Here is a 13,648-nt window from a genome sequence, read left to right as displayed (position 1 = left end):
TACTGACCTTGACCTGAATGTGGCAAACAAGTGTTCACTTACCCATAGTAAAAGCATCTCGCGCCAGAGTAAAGAATCGACAAACTTGACTATATCGGTCCTTAATTGGTCCGTATTGACTCGTAGTAATAATAATAATAATAATAATAATAATGTACAAAGGGTGATTGTTGTTAGTCCGCCCTGTCAATATATTATTAATATTTGAATTATTTATACATACATGTTTTGGGAGCCTTCGCTCCTGTAACCGTAGAGGGACAATTACACCTACATATACTAACAATAATAATAATAAAAATAATAAATGTTGACATAAACTGTGAATAAAGAAATAGTAAAATGATGCAGTGGCGGTGATTACACATCAGAGCATGGAAACGTGACAGATAACTTTCAATACTCAAAGTTAAATCAAATTCAAGGGAACACTTACAGGCCTAAAAATGACAACTAAGAGAGGAGAGTGGAAGGTGCTGGAACCCTATGAGGTCCATGGGAAGGTATGGCGTTATGGGGGAGGAAAGACTTGCAAGAAACACCCTCTAGCTCAACTATATTAAAAATAACAAAGAAAGTTTTACAAGAAGCAACTTAAATTACATAGCAACTGATGCTCGACTCAACGACAGATATAGGTTGGCTAACCAAAGCGAAAACATAATCAGGATGCTTAAATCCTTTAGTAAAACCAAGTTAAACATATGTAGAATTACACAAGGCTTGTCAATTAAAATGCAGATATAAGATTTGAAGTTACAACGAACCTACGAACTCCTCGAGTGCACATCTGCACTCGGGGACGGTTGGATGGAAATGACACCAATCACACGCATCATTTTTCCGAAGCCAGCAGAAGACCGGAAATGGGCTGATCACAGTTAACCAATAAGAAACAATTTCCACTAGATTCTTGTTTGCCAATACAATTGCATGATCATATATGATCATTTCCTGGCCTCCTGATCTGAGAGGAATTACATCACCTGTTTCAACATCGGTAACCGGGCTTGTGGTATAGGATGCTTCAGAATCAAGCACCTTTCAAAATTTTACATCAGATTACAATTTTGACATACAGAATTACATAAAACTTACGTACAAAAAAAAAATCACTGCATCTTGCAATGTTCATACTGTTCAATATATATCTTGGCTATTGCCTAAATGAAAAATTATTACACACATATTTAAATTAATATTTCTTGCCGTTACATAAAATAATTTCAGCAGAGTCCAGAGTTCATATTTCTTCATTTTTCACAATACAAAAATACTACCCAAAAAAAAATGAAATCCTGCTGTCCTTTCTTGATGACCAAATTGCAATTCTGCTGTTCTTTCTTGATAATACACCTGCCACAGCTCCCTTCATCAGTGTATTTACATCAAAATCAACCTTATCCAAGTCTCAAGATACAACATCATATTATATTAACATTAACCATTGTCCTGTATAACCTCAACTCTAGACCAACATATGAACACTTTGCTTTTTTTTATAATAATGTCTGTTGTAACCCAACATGTAAGACATGGAACATATTTAAAAACACTCTTGAACAGTTCACTCATTCCTCCGATCCTTTTCACTCTTACAGCGTGTATTATCACCCTGGATGGATCCATTAGCTGAGTCAGACACTGACAAAATGTTACTTGTCACTGCTTGTATTGTTGCTGCCACTAGGAATCTACCATCTTGTTGAAGTTCAGACCCTTCATAGGATGCACTGATTTATTACAAAGTTATATACATATTAAAATTAAACCATGTATGTGCCATCAGGGCAGATGACATTATGCTCAACTGTTGCAGGACCGGACTTTTTAACCAGAGCTGAACAAACCTCCATTGTTAAAGTGGAGGAAGCTTATCCGCTGACCAGCGAGTGGATAAGCTTCCTCCGCTTTAACATTTTATTACTAGAGGAGCATTTGCAGAAAATTTTGTTTCGCTCTGGTTAAAAAGTCCGGTCCTGCAACAGTCGAGCATAACATCATCTGCCCTGACAGCACATACATGGCTAAATTTTAATATGTATGTAACTTTGTAATAAATCAGTGCATCCTATAAAGGGTCTTACTTCAACAAGATGTCTAAATTTGATGATAAGATGGTAGATTCCTAGTGGCAGCAACAATACAAGCAGTGACAAGTAACATGTTATCAGTGTCTGACTCAGCTAATGGATCCATCCAGAGTGATGGTACACGTTGTAAGAGTGTAAAGGATAGGAAGAATAAGTGAACTGTTCAAGAGTGTTTTAAAATATGTTCCATGTCTTACATGTTGAGTTACAACAGACATTTTTATTTAAAAAAAGCAAAGTGTACATATGTTGGTCTATAGTTGAGGTTATACATGAAAATGTTTAATGTTAATATGATATGATGTTGTATCTTGAGACTTGGTTAAGGTTGATTTTGATGTAAATATGCTGATGCAGGGAGATAAGGCTCCCGAAATATGTACGTATAAATAATTCAAATATTAATAATATATTGACAGGGCAGACTAACAACAATCACCTGTTGTACATTATTATTAGAGTACAGAATATCCGATCACCCTGCTTTGGGCTACACTCATTGCTGCTGACATCATGAACAAGGAATCAAGCAAGCAAGCAAGCAAGCAACACTTTAGGTCAGTGGGTTGTGGCCAACAGACTCTCTTGAAGTGTGAAATGCGGTCACTCTGAGCACATGTTGAATGCTCAATCCAGACTGTAATCCTTCCGGCAGCTGTTGTCAGGTGACAGCACCATACAATACAGGAAGAAGTAATTAAATTGCCGGTCAATATAAGTAACAGAGGCAGAATAATTCTCATGTCCATGGCGATAATAACCTTAACAGTTCCAAGCTTAATAGTTCACAAGTGCAAAGTAGATGTACAGTACACTTTTAAAATAAGTTTTGTTGAGTGTTAATAATGCCTGATCTCTCTCCACCTGAAGAGCAACCACATCAGTGGATGCTGAAATGTGATAAGTCCATGTTATCTGAAGTTTTGAAGAACAGATGTTACATGTAGGGTAAGAGAAGGTGCAGACATTACCTCCACACACTGACATAGAGCATTACATGCCAATACAAATATGTAATCTTACTTGGTTAGGTGGTTAGTCAAACAACATACTGTAGCTATATGAGGCCATCTAAGGAGGACACAAGCAGATACAAAGCGATGAACAGTGTGGCCAGCACAAACGTCACAAGACCTACAAGTTTGGGATGGTGGGGACTTGTTCTTAGTCCCATCATGACAGCAATATGATGGTAGAATATGACACATGTCGATGCTGTAACACAAGTGGACAAAGAAAGCAGGTGAACCTTTACACAAATATTAGCTCACAAAGGGAGTCCATATTTGAAGTGTCGCATTTGCGAAGGGAAAAAGAACCTTTGAGGCATTATAAAACAAGAACTGGACAGTAAGCACCATAACCCTAAGTGCTAAGGTTGAAGAACTGTGATCCCATGGAAAGGTGGCGGCTAGAAATCAGAGGATTGAGTGAAACAAAGCATAAAGAGAGAGGTGTTTAACCATTGGAAAAATGATTACAAGCAGTACTGACATGGAAATGAACAGGAAGCATGAAATGGTGTATGATTTGTCATCAGTAAAAACAGTTATGCAGATTCAGGCATGTATGACAGTGAGAGAATAATTAAATTGCAGCAAAATAAAATTTGAAAAAAAAGACTCTTATCCTTGTTCTGTTTGGACTTACTAGGAGGGGTCAGATTTCTTCCTCGGGAGACATGAAAGATTATATAGAAGAGGACAATGTACTATAACCATAATGGGAAATCTTGATGCTTATAAGAACCAAGAGAAATATTTATCACTCCTCCTTCATACCAGTAACAACCTATAGCCTTATAACGTATACTATTAACAGCAGTGATAATAGCAGAAGCCACAGAAAGGAAGTTTCTTTGGTTAATGCTGCAAAAAACAAGAAGAGATAAGATCCAAAATGAAGTGTTCCATCAAGAGATTCAAGTGAAACCACCTTTCTATGAAAACCTAACCATATCAATGTTGAAATGCTTTGGACACACAAAGAAAGTGGACCAAATTGGAGAAGCAAAAGAATGGTTTGATAAAGATATGAAGGAAAGATACCTAAACGCTGACTGAGAGGAATGGAACGGTGTCAAGTCCAAGCATAAAAAATGTTTGAGTTTAGACAGAGATAAGTTTGCTCTTACTCTGCACCAAGGCAACTGAAGACGGGTTGATGATGATGATGATGATGATGATGATGATGATGATGATGATGATGATGATAATGATTCTACCCTACAATGATTTCCCGGTTTTGGTGAAAATAAGTGGCTCATATAGAAAACGACGTACTGATTTTGAAAAACCAAACTGTTTTGTTGAAACACATACAGATTTTATGTTCTATAATTAGATATACATATCAATGCTCAAGATTTAATGTAAATTTAAGGAAATTTGAATGCATTTCATCATGTTTTGAAAATTTTTTCTAGGCATCAATATATGTGAATAACACTAATATTAACATAGAATTCATTGCAAAAAAAGAACAGACATGCTTTTGTCATGTACCGTTTACAAGATATAATTAAAAATAAGATATCCTAAAATTTTTACATTATGCAAATTTACAGAAATATGGTATGAAAATAATTTTATCACACACAAAAAATTTGCCAGTAATAACAGTTGATGGAATACCTAATATTGTGACTTACTATTTGCCAAAAATACTATGGGCTAAGACACTCCTAACACCCTTAGGTGAAAATAAAATACAACTTCAGTGTTACATTATATTGGATTTATTGAATGCTTTGGAAATTTTATAGTGTATTACATAATAACTTAGGAAAAAGCAAACCTATGCAGAGAATATTTTTGTGAAACAAAACACCCATTTCACCCTCGGTTCTTTATCTTTAGCTGGCCATATGTTTAAAATTCTCAGAGGGTTGGGTAATTTGACAATGTAAGACCAGCATGGTGAAGGGAAGTAAGAAATCTGTCAGCATTGATAGCACTGAAGAAAAGAGTGCCAAAACCTGTTAGCTCATAAAAATATCTGAGGAAAGAAAAGATAAGTTAAGATAAACACAGCCCTTAGAGATAATGTATATTAGCATTGTACCACCATAGTCTTCAGTTGGATTTCTTTTCTCGTTGTTGTCAGAGTGTAATATTAGCTGGTTTTAAAGTGTTCCTTTGTGTTGTGTTGATATAATATGGACCGAGCTCGATAGCTGCAGTCGCTTAATTGCAGCCAGTATCCAGTATTCAGGAGATAGTAGGTTCAAACCCCACTATCGGCAGCCCTGAAAATGGTTTTCCGTGGTTTCCCATTTTCACACCAGGCAAATGCTGGGGCTGTACTTTAATTAATACCACGGCCGCTTCCTTCCCACTCCTAGCCCTATCCTGTCCCATCGTCGCCATAAGACCTATCTGAGTTGGTGCGTCGTAAAGCAACTAGCAAAAAAAAAAAAAAAATAATAATAATAATATGGCTTCAGTCTCTCCAGCACTAAGAAGGCAGTGTGTGAACAACCCGAACAATTTTTGTTATGTATGTGGTTTATACTTGTTACAAAGGCAGAAACATAATATTACATCCTTTATTAACACACTGACGATGGGCCACAAACGCAGGCTGCTATCCCATGTAGACCAGGTAGTTCAAGCCTCCAAGCAAGAAATTACACTGCTGTACTCAAACTACTGTAACTCAAAAATTACTCAAGTTATCAACCTCAGACTTGGAACATGCACTCATTACGTTGCTTAGTAGTATGTATGGTGTGATACTGTTCAAAGCAATACTGTTTGTGGGTTCCATTTAAAAGTCTTATTAAGCACTGTGTAGTATGAATGCCCTGTTTGTGCCTTTCGTGTACTTACTGTATTCACGTATACAAGGATTTCTCTTTACAGTTATTCCCCATTTAATGTTAGCCGTTAATCATTAGAAATATCTCATTCACTGTCACTCGGAACCTATTATAACCGGTCTGTACGTAAGTACGAGAATTCTCTGGGCTCATCACCCATGTGGCACATCAGACAATGATTCTGCATATAAATTTTGAAATACTTTGTCATCACATAGGGCACGTTGCCATGGACACTTTTACAATGATTCTCGGCGAGTAAGAACACCCGTGTATATATGAAGTTTCCATGGCTACAAAGATCGTACAGTTAAAAAATTACATTGACACTAAAATCTATGATCCCTCTACTTCATGACATGATTGAAATTTGTTAAAATTATAGCCAACAGACAGCATAACAAGCTACAAACGATGCCCTTGTGTAAAAGTGGAGATCTCTGGGGCCAGTCGTCAATGTGTTAAGAAAGTGTACCGTGCTTATTTAAAAATTAAGCTTGGAGATCAAGACAAAGGGTGGGTGCTTCATACTATATGTAAAACATGTTTTGAAAGACTGTGGTTTGTTCAAAAACAGAAGTCCATACCATTTAGAATTCCCATAATGTGGCATGAACCAAAAAATTATTTTGATGATTGTCACTTCTGTCTGTGCAATGTATCAGGGTACAACACAGGTAATAAATCAAAAATAAAATATCTCAAAGGCTTAGAATCAGCTATTAGGCCTGTGCCACACAGTCCAGATATTCCTGTTCCAGTGCCATGAAAGCAACTAGACGATGTGGAGCAATCGAGTTCATCTGAGTCTACAGAACAGTTTGAAGTTCATCAGGATTACTCCCCACACCCTTCAAAAGACAAACAACAGGGGTTTTTTTTACTCAGGCTGAGCTGAACAATTTAGTGCAGGACTTAGGTCTTACCAAGGAAAAGAGTGAGATTGTGGGATTGAGGTTGAGAGGAAAGAAAATGCTGCCAGCAGGAGTGATCTTTAGTTGGAACAGGAATCGAGAGGAAGAATTCCACTATCACTACCACTGTCACAAATTCCGTAAGTTTCAAAATAGAAAATAGGTAGTTTACTGCTGTGACATATCAGGTTTAATTCTTCAGTTTGGTAGTAAAAATTTTGATAGTAATGACTGGAATTTATTTATCGATGCATTGAACAGAAGCCTGAAATCAGTGTTACTACACAATAGAAGCAAATTTCCTTCAATTCCTGGTGGATATTCTGTTTCTTTTCAAAGAATTATATAATTTTCAGTTGATTCTAGAAAAATAGAACTACCAGGAACATCAGTGGTTATTGTGTGTAGACCTAAAAGTATTACATGTAATAAATCTCATTGGAGACCATATTGGATATCAGATTATAAACATTAAAATAAGAACAATAATATACACCACCTTTCCAATACTTATCAGTCCTTATATTTAGGAATACAAACATTACAACTGGTGTTATAAGGTGGGACATGTTTCGCTTGATTGTCGTAAGCATCCGCAGCCAAAATAAACCTTAGCCTAAAGTCTGATCCCTCCGGTCATAATAACATCTTTCACCTTATCCCCTCCTCATGCCAGAACTCCACCTCCAACTTCTAGTGTTCTCATTGTTGCGCCGACTCCTCCCCTCCAGACTTGCTCTCCGCCCAAGCAAGCACACTGATACAACACACGTGGCAACGGGCAGACTATTACCAGACCTCCTCGAGCAGCTAAGGTGACCAGTCACTGCTCTTCCAACATAAGGGGTAAGCGGTCTTAGACTCTCATTTTTTGGACACTCTAATTTTCAAGGCACTAAGTACATCTTTTATCTTTCATTTTCTCAGACTTCAATTCACGCCCATTGCGTCTTATTTTCTCCATCTATGACTTTGTTGAACTCCCGGTAGAAATTCAAGTACACCTGTTTTTGGCTTTAACCTATGTTTAAAGGAACTAGATATTTGCCTCTACATATACGCAGTTTCAGGCGTGATCAATCCTGTGAAGTGTTACTACTCCATTAGTCAACTACTATTTGTGATTTTTTTCTCCTGACTCTCATGTCTATGCAATGGAATGAGATTTAACTAGTGACTATTCTAATTACCTTCTTCATTCCAACAAACATAAAATAATAATTTTTATGTATAAACATTTTTTATTGATTGTCTGATATCAATATGATATCCTGTATAATTTTATTTACTTCACTATCAGCTCTATGTTTTGTTTTATGTTTTAACCTCCATCAATACGATTGTAGTGTTTTTATTTACTCTTAGCCATGTCGAACGTTGTTAGAAGTTCACACTAGTTTTAAGGCTATTGATTGTCTCTAATGTCAGATCTTAGGGAACCATATACTTTAAGGTCACTAGGTTCAGGGCCCTGACCAAACTTGAGGCTAAGGTTTATTTTGACTGTGGTTGCTTACGACAATCAAGCAAAACATGTCCCACCTTATAACACCAGTTGTAATGTTTGTATCCTAAATATAAGGACTGATAAGTGTTGGAAAGGTGGTGTATATTATTGTTCTTATTTTAAAGTTTATGACCTAAAGGTAACCACTACCTTGCTAGGCCAACAAGCAGGTTACATAAAATTTCCTTATGTTTTGTGTCACTGGGATAGTAGAAGTAGAGATAAACATTGGACAATGAAAGTGTGGCCTACGAGGGGAAGTTTAACTCCTGGGGAGAAAAATTTAATTCATGCTAGTCTGGTTGATCCTAAAAAATTCCACTACTTCCTTTGCATATTAAACTAGGGATCATTAAGCAATTTGTGAAAGCACTGGACAAAAGTGGTATGTGCATTGAGTATTTAAACTGAAGTTTTCCACTCTTGTCAGAAGCTAAGATAAAAGAGGGAGTATTCGATGGACCGCAGCAGGCTCCTTATGATGAACACTGCATTTTTGGGCATTATGATTGTTATTGAATGTCAGGCATGGTGTGCTTTCAGGGAAGTAATTGATAAATTTTTGAGACATGTAAAAGACTTGAACTCTATAAGAGTTGTGAAGAATATGTTGAAACAATCAAACTCTCGGCTGTAACGTGAGTTTAAAACTCCATTTCTTGAACGATCATCTGGAGAGAAAAATTTAATTCATGCTAGTCTGGTTGATCCTAAAAAATTCCACTACTTCCTTTGCATATTAAACTTGGGATCATTAAAAGCAATTTGTGAAAGCACTGGACAAAAGTGGTATGTGCATTGAGTATTTAAACTGAAGTTTTCCACTCTTGTCAATTTCCTTGACAATTTGGGAGCCTTAAGTGATGAGCAGGATGAAGGATTCCACTAACCAATAAAGGAAATGGAAAGAAGATACCAAAGATAGTGGAATGTGGCGATCTTGGCTGACTACTGCTGGTGCACTTGAAGAGGGAAACTATGCAACATAGCTATAAACATTAGTTAATACAACTCTCCTTCTAAACAAAGAAAAAGAGTTTTTCTTCAAATGGTACTGTGTAAAGATGTGTAAAATATTCTGTTTTATGTTGTACAATGTTTTTCTTTCATTTTACAGTGCATTTTACCGGGTAAAACTAACTTTTATGACATTAGTTTTGTATTCTGAAGGAAAACTGGACACCGGCACAGAATTCACTGTGTCAGAATTATTTACCATCACCTATAACATCTCAGACCTCACCAATTTTTTATTTTTATTTTGATGGCAAGTTATTTACAGTCACCTATTAAATAATATTTTGCTGATCTTTAAGGGGTGTCAAAATTTAGTGAAATGAGATCAAAATAATGTTTTTAAAGGATATGATTTGGCTGTTGTGAAGAATCCATTAGTGATACAAAAAAAAAAAAAAGTGGAAAGTAGATTTGAAATCAGCACAAGTTTTACTAATGTCTGTTTATAGAATCATTTTTGTGCAGATCTTTAAGAAATGACAAAATTTAGTGAAATGTGATCAATATCATGATAATAAAGGAAATGGTGAGGTTGCTGTGATAAGTTCTCATGTGATATGGAAAAAGGGAAAGCAGATTCGAACTCAGCACACCTACGTTAGGTCAGATCATCTACCAAAGAAAAAATATTATTTTGCAGGCTATTGTTAACAGTACGACTGACTGACCTCACGTCTGTAGGTTGTGTTTTGTTGACAGAGATTGGAAACTATAACCTCCACCACACCTCACCTCACCTCACCTCACCTCACCTCACCTCACTCCCCTGGTCAACTCCTGTTCTTTTCCGACCCTGACGGTATTATGTGTGGAGGCTTAGGGAGTTTATTTTCATAACCTTGGTGACCCTTATCTTCCTTTGGCCAATACCCTCATTTTTTGAAGTGTTGGACTCTTTCCATATTTTCCCTCGGTTTAGTGTCAATGGAGGATGGTTGCCCAGTTATACTTACTCTTAAAACAATAATCACCACCACCACTTCACCTCACCTCAAAGGCAAAACGATACAAAGCTCTTCTTTCTGATTTTCTCTAGTTCTTAACAAAAACATATTGTTGACATCCTACATTGGTCAAATTTTCTGTCTTTACCTCTTGATTGTATTATAAAAATAATTATATTGAGGAAGGGATTCTAATCTTTGATTTCTGATCCTAGGTTTTCACCATCAGAGTTGGAGAAACATGTGCTGGACTTTGGACCTGATGCTGCTGGTATGTATTGATACAAACCAAATACCCAATATTGATCATAATCTCCATTTGATAAAGGGTCTATTGGAAGATAATCCTGATTGCAGGCTTCTGTTGTGTAAAGTTATCTTGAATGAAGTTAATGAATGAGATCATGATTTGTTTCCAAGTAATTTTTGGAGCCATTAAGGAAGCTATACATTATTTTTCATTATTTAAAAGCATAGTGTAACTGATAGACTGTTAAAGTGATAGTACTTTATTGTTCGTTAATTAATAGTTTAGTGTAACTGATTGAGCTGGTAGCATCTTGTAAGGTCTGCCAGAGTTACAGTGAAAACATTAATGGCAGCTTTGGCAGAGCAGGGGATCCTTGCCCCATCGCCATACACATACTCAAGTATTAGCATCAGGGCTACACTTTATCAGGACGCTGGTTGGGTAAGGTACTGTAGTTAGTTAGTGGAGAAACCCAAACAAGAATTTACAGAACAAAGAGCAAAACAATCACACATTACAACATCAAAACAAATATAAAAACACAAAAAACTTACCATCAAGGAATTTCTCCAAAATACAAATTCATGGAAGAATGAACTGGGCTGAAAACCCACCAAGAAAAGGGGTGGACAAGGACACATCTCTTGATAATAAGGGACTGTCAAACTACACAAATAAGTCAGACCATTAGAGTAGGCCAAGCATTATCTGACCCTATGATAATTAAGAGTAGAATTCCTCACGGCAGTATTATTGGATCTTTGTTTTCTTATATATATAAATGATAGGAGTAAAGAAGTGGAGTCAGAGACAAGGCTTTTTGCGGATGATGTTGTTCTGTGTAGAGTAATAAATAAGTTACAAGATTGTGAGAAAATGCAAAATGACGTTGATAATGTTGTGAGATGTACAGTAGGCAATGGTTAAAAGTCAGGATGTGAGTTTGATAAATATGAAAAGTCTTCTCAGTATTAATTACTGCGCTGATGGGGTGAAAGTTCCTTATGGGGATCATTGTAAATACCTAGTTGTTGATATAAGGAAAGATCTTCATTGGGGTAAACAAGAGGGTACAGATCTCTGCATATGGTTATGAAGGTATTTAGGAGTTGTAGTAAGAATGTAAAGGAGAGGGCATATAAGTCTCTGGTAAGACCCCAACTAGAGTATGGTTCCAGTGTATGGGACCCTCATTAGGATTACTTGATTCAAGAACTGGAAATTAAAAAAAAAAGCAGTTTGATTAATTCTGGGTGATTTCCGACAAAAGCGTAGTGTTACAAAACTGTTGCAAAGTTTGGACTTGGGAACGAGCTACTCGACTAAGTGATATGTTCCGAGATGGCGTGGAGTAACATTAGTAGATGAATAAGTTTTAGTGGTATCATTAAAAGTAGGAAAGATCCAAATATGAAGATATGGTTGGAATTCAAGAGGACAAATTGGGGCAAATAATTGTTTATAGGAGGGGGAGTTAGGGATTGGAATATCTTACCAAGGTAGATGTTCAGTAAATATCCAATTTCTTTGCAATCATTTAAGAAAAGACTGGGTAAACAACAGATAGGGAATCTGACAACTGGGCAACTGCCCTAAATGCAGATCAGTATTGATTGATTGATTGATTCATTGATTGAAATTAATTTTAAATAAAATGAATTTAATTAAGATTCAAATAAATAATTAAAAAATCAGCAGTGTAAATTTTAATTTGCGTTACGCCACTATGTGTAGAAATTAAACTGTACAGTGGTAAATAAGGTTCAATCTCGCTCTGAACATTTCTGCAAACTCCAGACCTTGTAGTTAAAAAAAAAAAAAAAAAGATTTACAAATTTGGATTATGAGAAAATAATAAAGTTTAAAAATTAATTCATTGATAGAAAAATAAACTTAGGATCTTTGACGTAAATTGCAAAAAAAAAATTTACCATCAAAGACATTTATGAGAACTGTGATGGTACCAAAACGCAGAACTAAGACTTAAAATCTATGAATTGAGACTTAAAATCTATGAATTGCAATTCCTTACCTGGGATCTCTTTTATAAACAATGTAATCACTATTCACTTCACCTTAAAATTAAATTACAACTTAAAATTTGGGTAAATAGTCCAGGATATTTAAAATCGCTGTGAAGAAATTGGATGACACCCATCCCAGAAGTCCCCATCAAGAAATCATTAACTTTGGCAAAATCCACAAAATCAGAGAAAATTAATAATAAATTTTACATTAATGTAGCATAATAAGACACTTCTGCATCTGCCAGAAATATCATACTGAATAATTGTTCATAAGGCAGTGCAAAATCAGAACATTCCATGTCTTATTCAACACGCAATGACAACATCCCTTCAGAACAGAATGCCGACTACAAGTTACATAACGTCACACACCACCAATAGCATAACTGACAGATAAAAGAGATAAGGATGCATCAACCAATTCCAAACAGAAAGTGGGAGATAAAGTGACATAATCATTCAACAATAGCAAATTAAATCATCACTATTATCTTTACAACCAATTCAAATATTCGGCCTAGCTCATTTATCACATAATATCAAACCTATGTAAAAATAAATGTAAAAAAAAAACCTTCCTAATTCTATTAATGTTCACAAATAAACTATACTTTACACTAAATGAACTCAAGGCTCCACCAGAAAATGAAAGATTACATATAGTCAACTGTTACAGACACATTCACTTTGATCAACCTATACATGCTACTCACATACTATGAGAGAAAATTTAAATTTAATTTGCAACAGTATACCGTATTTACGCAAATAATCCCTACACCCTAATTTTAGGAAGGACCTTTTTGAAAAAACAAAATGAACTAAAATTCCTTCCATCGAAAGAGTAACATAGGCGTAAACAGACTTCATATTACTCCTTGAGTTTCATGTGGTATTTACGCAAATATGAACGACAGATATGGCTACTTTGCTTGAACATATTTGAGATGACAAAAAGTGCATTATCACTGCTATAAAATATATTTGCCATGAAAATTAGAAAATAGGCCTTCTTACGTGATAGATATTTAATTAATCTCAACTTGCAATAGGCACAATTTGCTGCAGATTGAAAG

At 35.7% G+C, this 13,648-nt stretch overlaps 1 long non-coding RNA gene across 1 annotated transcript in view; it reads left to right on the top strand.

The window, feature by feature from the left end:
• The window catches only part of LOC136875917 (uncharacterized), an 86,361-nt gene that overhangs the window by 19,854 nt on the left and 52,859 nt on the right, over window positions 1–13,648 (top strand). Inside the window, exon 2 of the long non-coding RNA XR_011018417.1 lies at window positions 10,511–10,566. This is a non-coding gene — a long non-coding RNA (uncharacterized lncRNA). The remainder of the gene's footprint in view (window positions 1–10,510; window positions 10,567–13,648) is intronic.

Source organism: Anabrus simplex, chromosome 6, assembly GCF_040414725.1.
Source record: "Anabrus simplex isolate iqAnaSimp1 chromosome 6, ASM4041472v1, whole genome shotgun sequence".
NCBI classification, from domain to species: domain Eukaryota; kingdom Metazoa; phylum Arthropoda; class Insecta; order Orthoptera; family Tettigoniidae; genus Anabrus; species Anabrus simplex.
This window is presented reverse-complemented; position numbering and strand designations above follow the sequence as displayed.